Source organism: Chelonoidis abingdonii, chromosome 2, assembly GCF_003597395.2.
Source record: "Chelonoidis abingdonii isolate Lonesome George chromosome 2, CheloAbing_2.0, whole genome shotgun sequence".
Taxonomy (NCBI): Eukaryota; Metazoa; Chordata; order Testudines; family Testudinidae; genus Chelonoidis; species Chelonoidis abingdonii.
Genome location: NC_133770.1, coordinates 223783917 through 223797627, shown reverse-complemented (window position 1 = coordinate 223797627; position 13711 = coordinate 223783917). Strand labels below are relative to the sequence as shown.

At 41.5% G+C, this 13711-nt stretch overlaps 1 protein-coding gene across 1 annotated transcript in view; it reads left to right on the top strand.

Moving 5' to 3' along the window:
* The window catches only part of CCDC178 (coiled-coil domain containing 178), a 379540-nt gene that overhangs the window by 136240 nt on the left and 229589 nt on the right, over positions 1-13711 (top strand).

Genomic DNA, 13711 nt, shown 5'->3' with positions numbered 1-13711 from the left:
TACAGATATAGGCATAAATATACTGACACATGAAGAGAAGGGAGTTACCTTACAAGTAGAGAACCAGGGCCACTTGACAGGGCCAGTTCAATCAATGTGATCCACTCCCAATAACTGATGAGGAGATGTCAATACTAAGAGAGGGAAAATTGCTTTTGTAGTGAGCCACCCACTCCCAGTCCCTATTCAAGCCCAATTTAATGGTGTTAAATTTTCAAATGAATTGTAGCTCTGCAGTTTCTCTTTGAAGTCTGTTTTTGAAGTTTCTTTTGTTGAAGCATGGCTACTTTTCAATCTGTTATAGAATGTTCAGGGAGATTGAAGTGTTCTCCTACTGGCTTTTGTATGTTGCATTGCTGATGTCTGATTTGTGTCCATTTATTCTTTTACGTAGATACTGTCCAGTTTGGCCAATGTACATGGCAGAGGGGCATTGCTGGCACATGATGGCATATATCACATTAGTAGATGTGCAGGTGAATGAGCCCCTGATGGTGTGGCTGATGTGGTTGGGTCCTCTGATGGTGTCGCTAGAGTAGTTATGAGGACAGAGCAGGCAATGGAGTTTGTTACACGGATTGGTTTCTGAGTTAGTGTTTCTGTGGTATGTAGTTGCTGGTGAGCTCTGTCTGTAAGCGAGGACTAGCCTGCCTCCCAAGGTCTGTGAGAGTAAGAGATCATTTTCCAGGATAGGTTGTAGATCACTGATAATGTACTGGAGAGGTTTTAGCTGGGGGCTGTACGTGATGGCTAGTGGTGTTCTGTTAATTTCCTCGTTGGGCCTGTTCTGTAATAGGTGACTTCTGGGTACCCGTCTTGCTCTGTCAGTCTGTTTTCTCACTTCCCCAGGTGGGTATTGTAGTTTTAAGAATGCTTTATAAAGATCTTGATAAAGAATGCTTGTTAAAGACCATTCAGAAAGTCTCCCAGTTGTTTGTTTCAAATGGGAATAGATTTAAAGGATCCACAGTCTCCACCCAGAGACTCTTGAGATGGATCTCTGGATGTATTATTTCATATTATGACTGTGTTAACATTCAGCTTTCTTCTAGGGTGTTAGCCCATTCTGCAAGGTCACATTCTACTTCTGTGTCATTACGCACAGATGTCCCAGTTGCTGCAATTTGTAGAGCTGCAATTTGAACTTCAATACATACTTTTTCCACCCGTTATGCTATGGTTCATGCCTCTAGATCAGATGCTGTAGTTGGCAATGCAATTATGTCTTCAGTATTACTCTGTTCTGAAGCATTCACTTACCTCTGGAGATACTGCTTCAGAGTCACCTGAAGTGAAACACCCATTGGGACAATATTTGTGGAAGATGGAGAGGTTACTCACCTTGTGCAGTAACTGGAGGTTGTTGAGATGTGTGTCCCTATGGCTGCCCAACTATCCGTTCTCCTTCCCTTCTGCAGGACTTTGCAGTAGAGAGGGAACTGAGGGCAGTTCACCTGCACCGCCGTATATATCTTTGATGCAGCACATGAGGATGTGTGGAGCACAAGGCTATGCAAGCACAGGCATGGACCAAAGAGACACTGCTGCCAAAAAATCTCTGATCAAAGGCAAATGGGAGCACCCAAAGGGACACATATTGCATTAACTGGAGTTCTTCACAAAATGAGTTACCTCTTCTTTCCAAACAAGCCAAGTCTGTTTCTAGCCTTGCAGGGCACAATGTATGATATTTAAAGTTGTTTCAGAGTAGCAACCGTGTTAGTCTGTATGCGCAAAAAGAACAGGAGTACTTGTGGCACCTTAGAGACTAACAAATTTATTTGAGCATAAGCTTTCGTGGGCTAAAACCCACTTCATCGGATGCATAGAATGGAACACACAGAAAGAAGATATTTATACATACAGAGAACATGAAAAGGTGGAAGTATGCATACCAACAGGAAGAGTCTAATCAATTGAGATGAGCTATCATCAGCAGGAGAAAAAAAAAACTTTTGAAGTGATAATTAAGATGACCCATAGAAGGTGTGAGGAGAACTTAACATAGGGAAATAGATTCAATTAGTGTAATGACCCAACCATTCCCAGTCCCTGTTTAGGCCTGAGTTAATTGTATCTAATTTGCATATTAATTCGAGTTCAGCAGTCTCTCTTTGGAGTCTGTTTTTGAAGTTTTTTTGTTGCAAAATTGCCACCTTCAAGTCTGTCACTGAGTGGTTAGAGAGGTTGAAGTGTTTTCCACTGGTTTTTGAATGTTATGAATTCTGATGTCAGATTTGTGTCCATTTATTCTTTTGCGGAGAGACTGTCCCGTTTGGCCAATGTATATGGCAGAGGGGCATTGCTGGCACATGATGGCATATATCATGTTGGTAGATGTGCAGGTGAACGAGCCCCAGATGACGTGGCTGATGTGATTAGGTCCTATGATGGTGTCACTTGAATAGATATGTGGACAGAGGTGGGATTGGGCTTTGTTGCAAGGGTAGGTTCCTGGGTTAGTGTTTATGTTGTATGGTGTGTGGTTGCTGTTGAATATTTGCTTCAGGTTGAGGGGCTGTCTGTAAGCAAGGACTGGTCTGTCTCCCAAGATCTTTGAGAGTGAGGGATCATCTTTCAGGATAGGTTGTAGATCTTTGATGATGCACTGGAGAGGTTTTAGTTGGGGGCTGAAGGTAACGGCTAGTGGCATTCTGTTATTTACTTTGTTGGGCCTGTCCTATAGTAGGTGACTTCTTGGTGCTCTTCTGGCTCTGTCAATCTGTTTTTTCACTTCAGCATGTGGATGTTGTAGTTTTAAGAATGCCTGATAGAGATTTTGTAAGTGTGTGTTTCTGTCTGAGTGATTGGAGCAAATGTGGTTGTATCTTAGAGCTTGGCTGTAGACAATGGATTGTGTGGTGTGTCCTGGATGGATGCTGGAGGTATGTAGGTAAGTATCGCGGTCGGTAGACTTCTGGTATAGGGTAGTGTTTATGTGACCGTCACTTCTTAGCACAGTAGAGTCTAGAAAATGGACCGCTTGTATGGATTGGTCTAGGCTGAGGTTGATGGTGAGATGGAAATAGTTAAAATCATTTTGGAATTCCTCAAGGGCTTCTTTTCCATGGGTCCAGATGATGAAGATGTCATCAATGTAGCACAAGTAGAGTAGGGGTGTTAGGGGACGAGAGCTAAGGAAGCGTTTTTCTAAGTCAGCCGTAAAAATGTTGGCATACTGTGGGGCATGTAGTCCATCTTTGTGTGGAATATTGGTGTAGAGGGCTTCAGCATCCATAGTGGCCAGGATGCTGTTTTCTGGAAGATCATCAACTGATTGTAGTTTCCTCAGGAAGTCAGTGGTGTCTTGAAGATAGCTGGGAGTGCTGGTAGCGTAGGGCCTGAGGAGATAGTCCACATAGCCAGAAAATCCTACTGTTAGGGTGCCAATGCTTGAGATGATGAGGCATCCAGGATTTCCAGGTTTATGGATCTTGGGTAGCAAATAGAATATCCCCGGTCGAGGTTCTAGGCATGTGTCTGTAAAGATCTGTTCCTGTGCTTTTTCAGGGAGTTTCTTGAGCAGATGATGTAGTTTCTTTTGGTAATCATCAGTGGGATCAGAGAATAATGGCCTGCAGAATGTGGAGTTAGAGAGCTGCCTAGCAGCCTCTTGTTCATATTCCAACTTATTCATGATGACAGCACCTCCTTTGTCAGCCTTTTTGATTATGATATCAGAGTTGTTCCTGAGGCTGTTAGTGGTGTTATGTTCAGCACGGCTGAGGTTATGAGGCAAGTGATGCTGCTTTTCCACAATTTCAGCCCGTGCACATTGACAGAAGCAATCTATGTAGAAGTCCAGTTTGTTGTTTCGACCTTCAGGAGGAGTCCCCGCAGAGTCCTTCTTTTTGTAGTGTTGGTAGGAAGGATTCTGTGGGTTTGTATGTTGTTCAGAGGTGTGTCCTGAGGAAACTACAATCCATCAGTGATCTTCCAGAAAACACCATCCTGGCTCCAAAGAGAGACCGCTGAACTTGAATTAATATGCAAATTAGATACAATTAACTTAGGCTTGAACAGAGACTGGGAATGGTTGGGTCATTACACTAATTGAATCTATTTCCCTATGTTAAAATATCCTCACACCTTCTATGGGTCATCTCGATGATCACTTCAAAGGTTTTTTTCTCACTCTCCTGTTGATGATAGATTATCTCAATTGATTGGTCTTTTACAGTCGGTATGACCACTCCCACCTTTTTATGTTCTCTATATGTATAAATATCTTCTTTCTGTGTGTTCCATTCTATGCATCCGATAAAGTGGGTTTTAGCCCATGAAAGCTTATGCTCAGATAAATCTGTTAGTCTCTAAGGTGCAACAAGTATTCCTGTTCTAATTAAAGTTGTGTTATTTTTATGGAAAAGAAAAGCTATTTCGAGTCATTTTTAGAGGTTTCAGTGGCTCCCTCTGAGTCCGGTACAGTGCCATCTCATGTTAACTGAGGGAGTTGGCTTTGTTGGTGGAGGGATATGAAAAATGGTTCTATCACATTTTTACAAAGTCTCTAAAACACTCCTAAAATAGTGTGTTTGTAATGTGTGGCATACTCAACATTATGAAGCAGCTGGTCATGACTCCGTAGTTAAGGCTGAGTTCGGATTTGCACTTGACACAGGACACAGGAATTTAACCTCTTTATTATGTATGAAAAATATAGCATATGCATCTCAAATTTACAGCACTTAACTCTTTTTATATATAGAATGAATTTTCTGATTTATTTGCAAGTAAGATAATTAATTAGTCTGTATTAAAATTAATTTTAAAAATGGTTCCTTTACAAAATATATTCTCAACCTTTTCAGTTTTGTTTTGTTTTCTAATTTTTATTAGTAGAGGGATGCCTCTACCTCAGCATTCTTGCACTTGTTGTATAACTCCAGCAGATGGCTGATAGTGAAGTGTACATGTAGATAGAAGTCACAGAATATGAGAACTCTGCCTTTAAAATAGTTCCTCAAATATCTAAAACAACCCTAAGTTAAATAAACTTGTTGTGTACAAGATCACACACACATTTTTAACGAATTAGGAGCTGTGTATTTAACCCTGAGAAATCCTATTACTTTCACCTAAATTTGTCATTTGAATATCATATGTAACAAGCTGTGCAATCTTCAGTTGTGTTGGAATGGTTCATATAATCCTATGGTGTTTTTTCAGGGGCATGAGAGGGCAGGGTGGGGAAAGATTGACTGTTACCTAACCACCAGTAATTTGAGCAGACTGTCTTAATTGGCGTGGAGCTGTAGTCTCATCATTAGCATCATCCCGGGTATCAGCTGTTTGGCTGGAATATTAATATGATTGGCATTGTAATTAATAATGTCCTGTTACTTTTGAGGCTAGTAGCTAAACAAGATTACTACCTTCTCAAATAATTAAAATCTTCTAAGGAATTGTTAGTTTATTTGATGTTGTTTAATCAACCTGATAATCAGATTAATGTGATAATCCATTTTATTCAAATTTGATATGTTCATAAGTTTTGTTTTATGGTTTTGCTTAGTTCTTAATTTTAGCTAATAAAATGTATATAACTGGAAACTTGCGTGATTCATACATTTCTTTCCCAGATATCAGGATTCCAAATCTGAGAAGTCCCTGTGGTAAATAAAGGGGATGAACCTAGCAGGTTGATCCATAGCAGGGGCAGTAGAATTGGGGTGGGGGACAGAAGTGAAGGCTGGCTGCTGCAGTGCCCCCACAGTGGAAATGTTATGGGAGGCTCCATTTCCATGTGAACTCCCACATTCTGGGATAAGAGCCAAACCCAGAGGGGCTAGAGCAGCAGCTGCAGGCCCTGGATCAGGCCAGAGAGTGGGACCTAGAAGGATTGGAATGAGCCCAGTAGCAGTTAGGAACATCCAGGACCCTTCTTTCCAGCCTGAAGCTGACAGCCTCCCCCTGCCGCCGAGTCTCAGCACCTTCCTTCACTCCTATCCCTGCAGATGGAGGGGGCTATGAAGGGTATTTCCACATACCCTAGTCTATAGAATTGCTGTATAGTCTTTCCATAACTTGTACCCAAACAGGGTTACTGTTGATTTTTGAGGGAAAGTTAATTTATGTATTGGTCATTTATTTCATTAAGCAGCATGGGTTTCAGAATCTTTGAGGGCCTAGTGGGTGCCTACCAGCCAGTCAACCTAAAGGCTGACCTATTTCCCATAATAATGTCTATACTCCTCACATAAATCAATTGGATCAGAGAGACTGGACATATGTATCAAAAGTTATCATTGGTAGATTATTTGGTTCATCAGTCACTGGTCCTTAAAGGTTCTATGGCTACAGGTTTGCTTGGGTATCTGTACTTGAAAGGGTCCCCATGGCACTGCTGCCTCCAGTTTAATTGAGCACCAAGTCAGCACTGTCAGGGGAACTGAGGGAGGAGCACAGAGTGAGCTCTTAAAGCATAAAGACATTGAGACTCAGAGTCTGAGCTCCCACACACTCTCATCGTATTTTGTTATACTTCCTTTTCCAATCTACAACTAGCTATATAATAAGATTACAGAAATTTCACTCTGTATGTCATTTTGAAACCTAAAGTATCTGTATAGTCCATGTGAAGAGAAGGAAGCATCTGTAAGCATAATTGAGAAATCATTTTCTTCAGAATGCCACCAGTTTGAATCATCACTGAGTTTCACACTCTGTCCAAGTTTTAAGTTGTCAACCATTTTGACTTTACACCCAGTGTATAGCTACAGTAAGACATGTATCTATGCCATGGCACGAGTCCTAGACCATTGTGATAGCACAGGTAGCTCAACCAATCATTAACCTTATTCTACATTTAATTTGCATGCAATAATTTTGTTGGTTGTATGAAGAAGACTGCAGAGATAGTGGATTTCTTGGCCCAACTGCCAGACCTGTTCAGCAGCACAGCCACCATATATGATAACCCCAAACACATAGCGCTTCACAGCAGCACACATCTCTCCTTGGTCACCCTCAGAAATCCAAACAACTTTCTCAGCACAACACAAAACCACATGTCACCATCACAACCAACACACACGCACAACCCCCAAATAGAATTCTGATGCCTAGAATGTTGAGTCAGTCTGAAGCAATGAAAACAGCTGTAAGCATGTCTGAAAGCTCTTTTTGTTTAGAATATTTCCAGGTTCAGTCATCAGTGGAATTCATGGTCTGTTACCGTCCAGTTTCTAAGTTCTCAGCCATTTTGATTTTGTCGTTGTTGCACATATGACCTGAAGAATTACACCTGTGCAACAGCACAGACTTTCAGCCACTTGTTTGCACCCTTCTACAATACCAGTTAAGGTTATGTTTTCTTCAAAGCTCCTTATTATAATATATTCCCCAGCAATATCCATCTGTAAGTGGGTAAAATTGGCAGACACTACTCTGATGTTCATAATTTAAAAAAAAAATTCCTTGGATTGTAGTCTAGGACAATTGCTTTGAAAAGTTTACTAGTTGTGAAAATGTTTCTGCTAGTTTCCCAAAGCGTGCTTAACACTAGAGTTCATGAGATGAAGGTCACATCTGTACTGAGTTACCATTTTCATTTTCTCCCCACTCTAATTCCAATTTCATTTTGATTTGTCTAAGAACAACAGTGGAAGTCTGTGGTCCTTGTCTCTTGGAGGGTGGCACTAACCCTTTAAGAAGGAGCAGGACAGTGCACCTTGTGCCTGGTTAGCAGACCCCCACTTAGAGTTAACAGAGGGTACCTGGGCCCAGATGGAAGAGAGACCTGTTGAGTCAGAGCTGCAAGAAGCAGAAGTAGCATGACGATCTGTGAGACAGAAGAGGAAGAACCCCTGGGAGCTGTAGCACAGAGTGTGCTGAGGAACTGTTTTTGTGTGTTTTGTCTGTATTGGAAAATAAAACAGCCTGAAAAAAGTCTCTGGTCGTGGCAGAGGGTTCTTAACAATTTGGGGGAAAGCCCTGTCTTTTGACCTTTGGTGGAGAATATGGGCAGGTGATTGGTCCCTAGAATAGGGAAGAAACTGGACTCCAAGCAGAAGGTCTTGTGAACTCAGATTGTGGGTGCACCCTTGTCTGGGAAAATGAGGTATTGTCAAAGAAGATGGACTGACATCTGCCCAGGGATGTGTCAGGTATGCAAGGTGAGATTTGGGTCTACCCCACAGCAGGGGTTGAGCTGGGAGTACAGGAGCAGAGAGGTCAGCTACCTATTAGGGTACTGAAGCATCTTCCGTGACAGATGATTTTGGGAAGAGGCTGGCTGGGTTTCCCAGCCATGATACAGCGGTAAGGTGTCATGAATCCAAAGCAGCAATGTAGGGTAGAGAAAACCAAAGGTTGATCAGAAAAGGGGTGGAGAGAGCTGAAGATTGCATGAAACGCCTAATAGGGGCTAAGAGAAAGCTTCCAGTCATCTTCAGATCTTATTGGAGCATCTTAAAAGAGAATTGACAAGAGCTGGAGGAAACCTCCCAGCAGAAGATCATCAATAAAACCTGAACAAGAATTAGCACAGTCTAGAGTTAGAGTGTGGAAAACAGCAATGCTCAATGCTGGAGCAGACCTTGACCACGCTTCAGACTGAGAAAATTGTCAGGGAACTGGAGGCCACTGCACAGACTCAAGAATGGGCAATGGATACCCAGACAGGACATCAGATCGAACAATATACAGTGGGGACCCAGATGGACCTCATTAGCATGAGGCCAGGGGTGAAAGTAGTGGCCCTTTGAAGAAGGGGAGTTAAGGGACAGTTTTGTGGCTCCCATCATGAGGACTGGAGGACTGCCAGAACAACTGGTAGCTGAAGAATGCATGCTACAGATGAGAAAGAGAGCAACTGGTGATTCAGGAAGAGAGAGGTTGCCTGATTCTGGTGGTTAATCAGCTTGAGAGAGAATTAGACCTTCTGCATACAGGTCCTCAGAGTCCCAGATTAGAAAATGAGGCTGTATTGACTGTGTCCTGGTGAAGCTAAGGACTGTAAGACTTGCCCTAAGTGTGGGCAAGGCCTTCAAGGTGGGAGGAGTGTACCAGGGTGACACTGGCTCTTTAAGAGGGAGCAGGGCCAGTGCATTCTGTGCCTTGTTAACTGACCCTGTTAGGGCACCTGGGTCTAGAGGGAAGGGAGACCTGGTGAGTCAGAGCTCTGGAACTGCAAGAAGCAGGAGCAGCAGGAAGTTCCTGTGAGAAGTAAAGGGACAGAAAAAAACCTTAGGAGCTAAAGCACGAGGTAGGCTGAGGAACTGTTTTTTGTTTGTTTTGCCTGTGTTGGAAAATAAAACTATCTGGAAAAAGAGTGGTTGTGGCAGTGGGTCTTTTGGGAACCGGGGTGAAGGCCACTTTGTTACACGGTCCAGTGACTTAACCATACGACTGTACTTTCTTTCTTTTTATTGTACCTCAAGGTCGTTTCCAATGGCATTTCTTTTTTGCCAGAAGATTCAAGGAGCTTCATGCCTTATCCTGCTAGGTACAGGGACTACCAAGATAAGGTTCCTTTCCTGAAAGGTTTTCCAGTATGTCATTTGAACCAGGAAGTAGCTTTTCCCACTCTTTTGTCCTAATCCACAAAATTCCAAGTAGGGTGAGCTACATTGCCTGGACATTAACAGCTGTCTGAATTTATCTTTGCTAAGAACTGAGAGATTCAAAGTGTTTATTCATATTGCATCAATGTCCTAATTTAGGAAAGTTCAGGCAGCTTCCAAATAGTTTCAAAATGGATTGAGACGAAAGCACGTATTTCTACCCTCCTTCTCCACATGGATGGAGTCTCTGTGGGAAGAGAGATTGGAGTGTCTGATGGAAATCTACAAGGCAGCCACCTAGACATCAACTCTCACATTCACTGAGAACTCTCCATTTGTTGTACAAACATAATTGGATGCAGCTTTTGTCAGAAAGATGTGGCTGGCAGCTGTTAAGAAATTCATCCCTTCCTCCTGTAGGATTTTTTTATTGCTAAAGGATGTCCCAAGCAATTAGACTGGTTGAAGAAGAAAAGTAAGAAAATTTATTTTCTTATGATACCAGTCTAGGCCCCCATCTTGGAAAGATTAATACAATATCCTTTTATAAAGTTTCATCTTGGTTTTACAATTGTTCAAGGTCATTCTTTTTACCGGAACTGCTTTCCAAGTCTCAGCTGAATTCTGAGCTGGTAAGTCCTTTCAGTGTACTGAGGAGAGAAGGATAATGTGTCAAAAACCCAGTTATTTTTTTCTCAATTAGCTATCAGGGAAGAACTATACCCAAGCAACTGGATTGGTATAGAAATTAATGAAGAAAGGAAGTTTAACAAGCATGGACAATATCCCCTTAAAATCAGCAGTGATTTTTTTATTTACTTCTAGATCATAGATGAAAATTTTGAATAGTGTTGGCTGATCCCTGTAGAATGCTACTAAAAACACTCTCATTTCATGATGATTCCCCGTTAACAATTACTTTTTGAGATGTCAGTTAACTAGGTTTTACTCCATTTGGCATGTGTTTTGTTGATATTGCCCAGTGCTAAGTTTTTAATCAGACTGGCATGCAGTACTGTATCAAATGCCTTACAAAAATCTATGTTTACTACATCTATGTAGTTACCTTTATCAACCAAATTTATAATCTCATAAAACAAGGGTCGACAACCTTCAGCATGCGGCCCATCAGGGTAGTCCACTGGTGGGCCACAAGACATGGTGTTTACATTGACTGTCCGCAGGCACGGCTCCCCACAGCTCCCATTGGCCCACAACACTTCCTGCAGCTCCCACTGTCCGGGAAAGGTGAACCGCAGCCACTGGGAGCTGCAGGGGGCCATACCTGCAGATGGTCAACATAAACAAACTGTCGCGGTCTGCCAGCAGATTACCCTCACGGGCCATGTGCTGAAGGTTGCCGACCCCTGTCATAAAAGAATGAAATCAGGTTTGTTTGACAAGATTACCTGATTGTCTCCATATTTGGACAGAAAGGGGGAAGCATCTGAAAAAGAGATTTGTGAAGCAGATTACTTGTAAATTCATGCACTCCTTTGCTAAGCCCTATAGTTTGGGTATTAGTGTGTTGGCTGGTGCACTTTTCTCTGGTGCTTTATAAAGGCTATAATTTGTGTGTGTGTGTGTATGTGTGTAATCAAGAGGTATGTTTCCTCCTCCTTAATTCAGCTCATTTACATTGCTATTTAGAGTCCATTAGTATGGATTACTAGAGCTACTCTTGTCATTTTTCCCTACATGTAAAATGGGTTTCTGTTAAAGTAGCTCCAGCCTCCCACTTGCTTATTGTTATTCTATAGCTCTCTTCTTTTGGTGTAGTGGTTCTGGGGAAGTTCCAGTCCTGCTTATACTGTGGGTATTAGCAGTATTGTTTGCTCGCGTCATGAACCTTTTTTAATTTTCTTCATCCGATTGTCACCTGTGAAATGAGAAGGGGCCATTGCATTTCACCTGATTCTTCACCAGTTGTGTAACTAAAATAGTCCTTGCCATAGTGCATGGATACAGTGGAGATTTGAAAATCTATACATACTTTAATATCTATGGTGAATTACAAGTATTTTGCGAAAACAGTTGTTCCTATTTTAAGTTAAACAGTTTGGTCTCAGTATGCATTTGAGAGGCAACGTATCTATGGATTAGAAAAGAGGATTTCAGTTCAGGATTTTTATTTTTTACTCTCAGTTGTCCCACTGCCTGTAATATGGAACCAGTAACTTAGAAACAGTTCTTGTTTGAAAGTTTTGACTTATGTCTAAAGGCACCTGTATCTTTACACAATTAAATAAATATACTGATTGTGATGGGTTGGATCACAGAACCCCCCTTTGGGAGCTGTCACCTGATGTGGCAAGACTACTTCTGCCTCTGCTTTCCTGCCAGCTTGGAACCCCAACACCCTGTCTTGCTGAGTCAGACATGCCCATCTGCTCCAATAAAGACTCAGATCTGAATTACTTGGCCCAAAGCTGCAGACTTAACTGAAAGGAGCTTACAGAAGTGTTCTTGTTTTTAACACTGAGATGCTCAGCTCCCAATGGGGTCTAAACCCAAATAAATCCATTTTACCCTGTATAAAGGTTATACAGAGTAAACTCATAAATTGTTCGCCCTCTATAACACTGATAGATAGAGATGCACAGCTGTTTGCCTCCCCCAGGCATTAATACATACTCTGGGTTAATTAATAAGTAAAAAATGATTTTATTAAATACAGAAAGTAGGATTTAAGTGGTTCCAGGTAGTAACAGACAGAACAAAGTAAGTCACCAAGCAAAATAAAATAAAACATGCAAATCTATGTCTAATCAAACTGAATACAGATAATCTCACCTTTAGAGATACTTCAGTAATTTTTTTCTTCAGACTGGATACTTCCAGGCCTGGACACAATTCTTTCCCCTGGTACAGCTCTTGTTCCTGCTCAGGTAGTAGCTAGGAGATTCCTCATGATGGCTCTCCCCTTTGTTTTGTTCCACCCATTTATGTGTTTTTTGCATAAGGCAGAAATCCTGTGTCCCTCTCTGGGTTCCCACCCCTCCTTCTCAATGGAAAGACACCAGGTTAAAGACGAATTCCAGTTCAGGTGACGTGATCACATGTCACTGTAAGACTACAAGCCTTCATTCTTCCCAGTCTGACTCACAGGAAGGCCTGCCTGCCAACAGAGCCATCCACAGTCATTTGTCCTGATTGATGGATGCCATCAAGATTCCAAACCACCGTTACTGGCCCACACTTTGCATAATCACAATAGGCCTTCAGAGTTATATTTTATATTTCTAGTTTCAGATACAAGAGAGATATATTTATACAAATAGGATGACCATGACCACACTGAGTAGATTATTAACTTTGTAATGATACTTTACAAGAGACCTTTTGCATGAAGCATATTCCAGTTGCATTATATTCACTCATTAGCATATATTTATAAAATCATATAGAGTGCAACATCAACTGATATCCAAAGGTACTGAGCGCATATAGCTCCCACTGAAGCCAATAGCTACAACTGCTCAGTACCCCTGAAAATCAGGTCTCTTCGATACTTGCCTAAGTGTGGAGTAGTTGCCTATTTTAAGGCACACGTTTTGGTTTTAACTTTTTGTGCCTTAGTTTCCTAATGTGTAAAATTGGGAGAATATTTTCTACCAAACTTCATGGAGATGTTGCAAGACTCCATTAACATTTGTTAGTATTTTGATAACCCAAGGTGAAAGTTGCTACATAGGATCCTGATCCTGCATCCATTGAAATCATTGAGCACAGAACTGGGCCATGTATGAAAAGTTTTGTTCATCTTTCACCTATTGATGTTTTTGTGTATGCAAGCCACTTTGTTTGAAGAAGACAACAGGATTATTTGAAGCTGTTTATTGTGTATATGAGTGTAGAGATTAAGAAGGGATGTGTCTGTTAATGAAGAAGGTATTATTCAATATGCAGTTGTGAGGGTACCAACATTAATAGCAAGGTTGTGCAACAAGTTGAGGAACAATAACTTAGATGTGTAAAACTGTGCCCTTAAAGAAACAAAATTATTTCAATTGCACTAAGTACTTCAACAGCACTTCTGAAAACAGTTCTGTGTCTTCGGGTATGCAGTTTCATGCATCATTGCCCATAATTGTGCACTTAAAATACAATATCTAGAAATCTAGCCCTCCCTACTTTACACACACACACACACACACACACACACACACACACACACACACACACACACACACACACACACACAC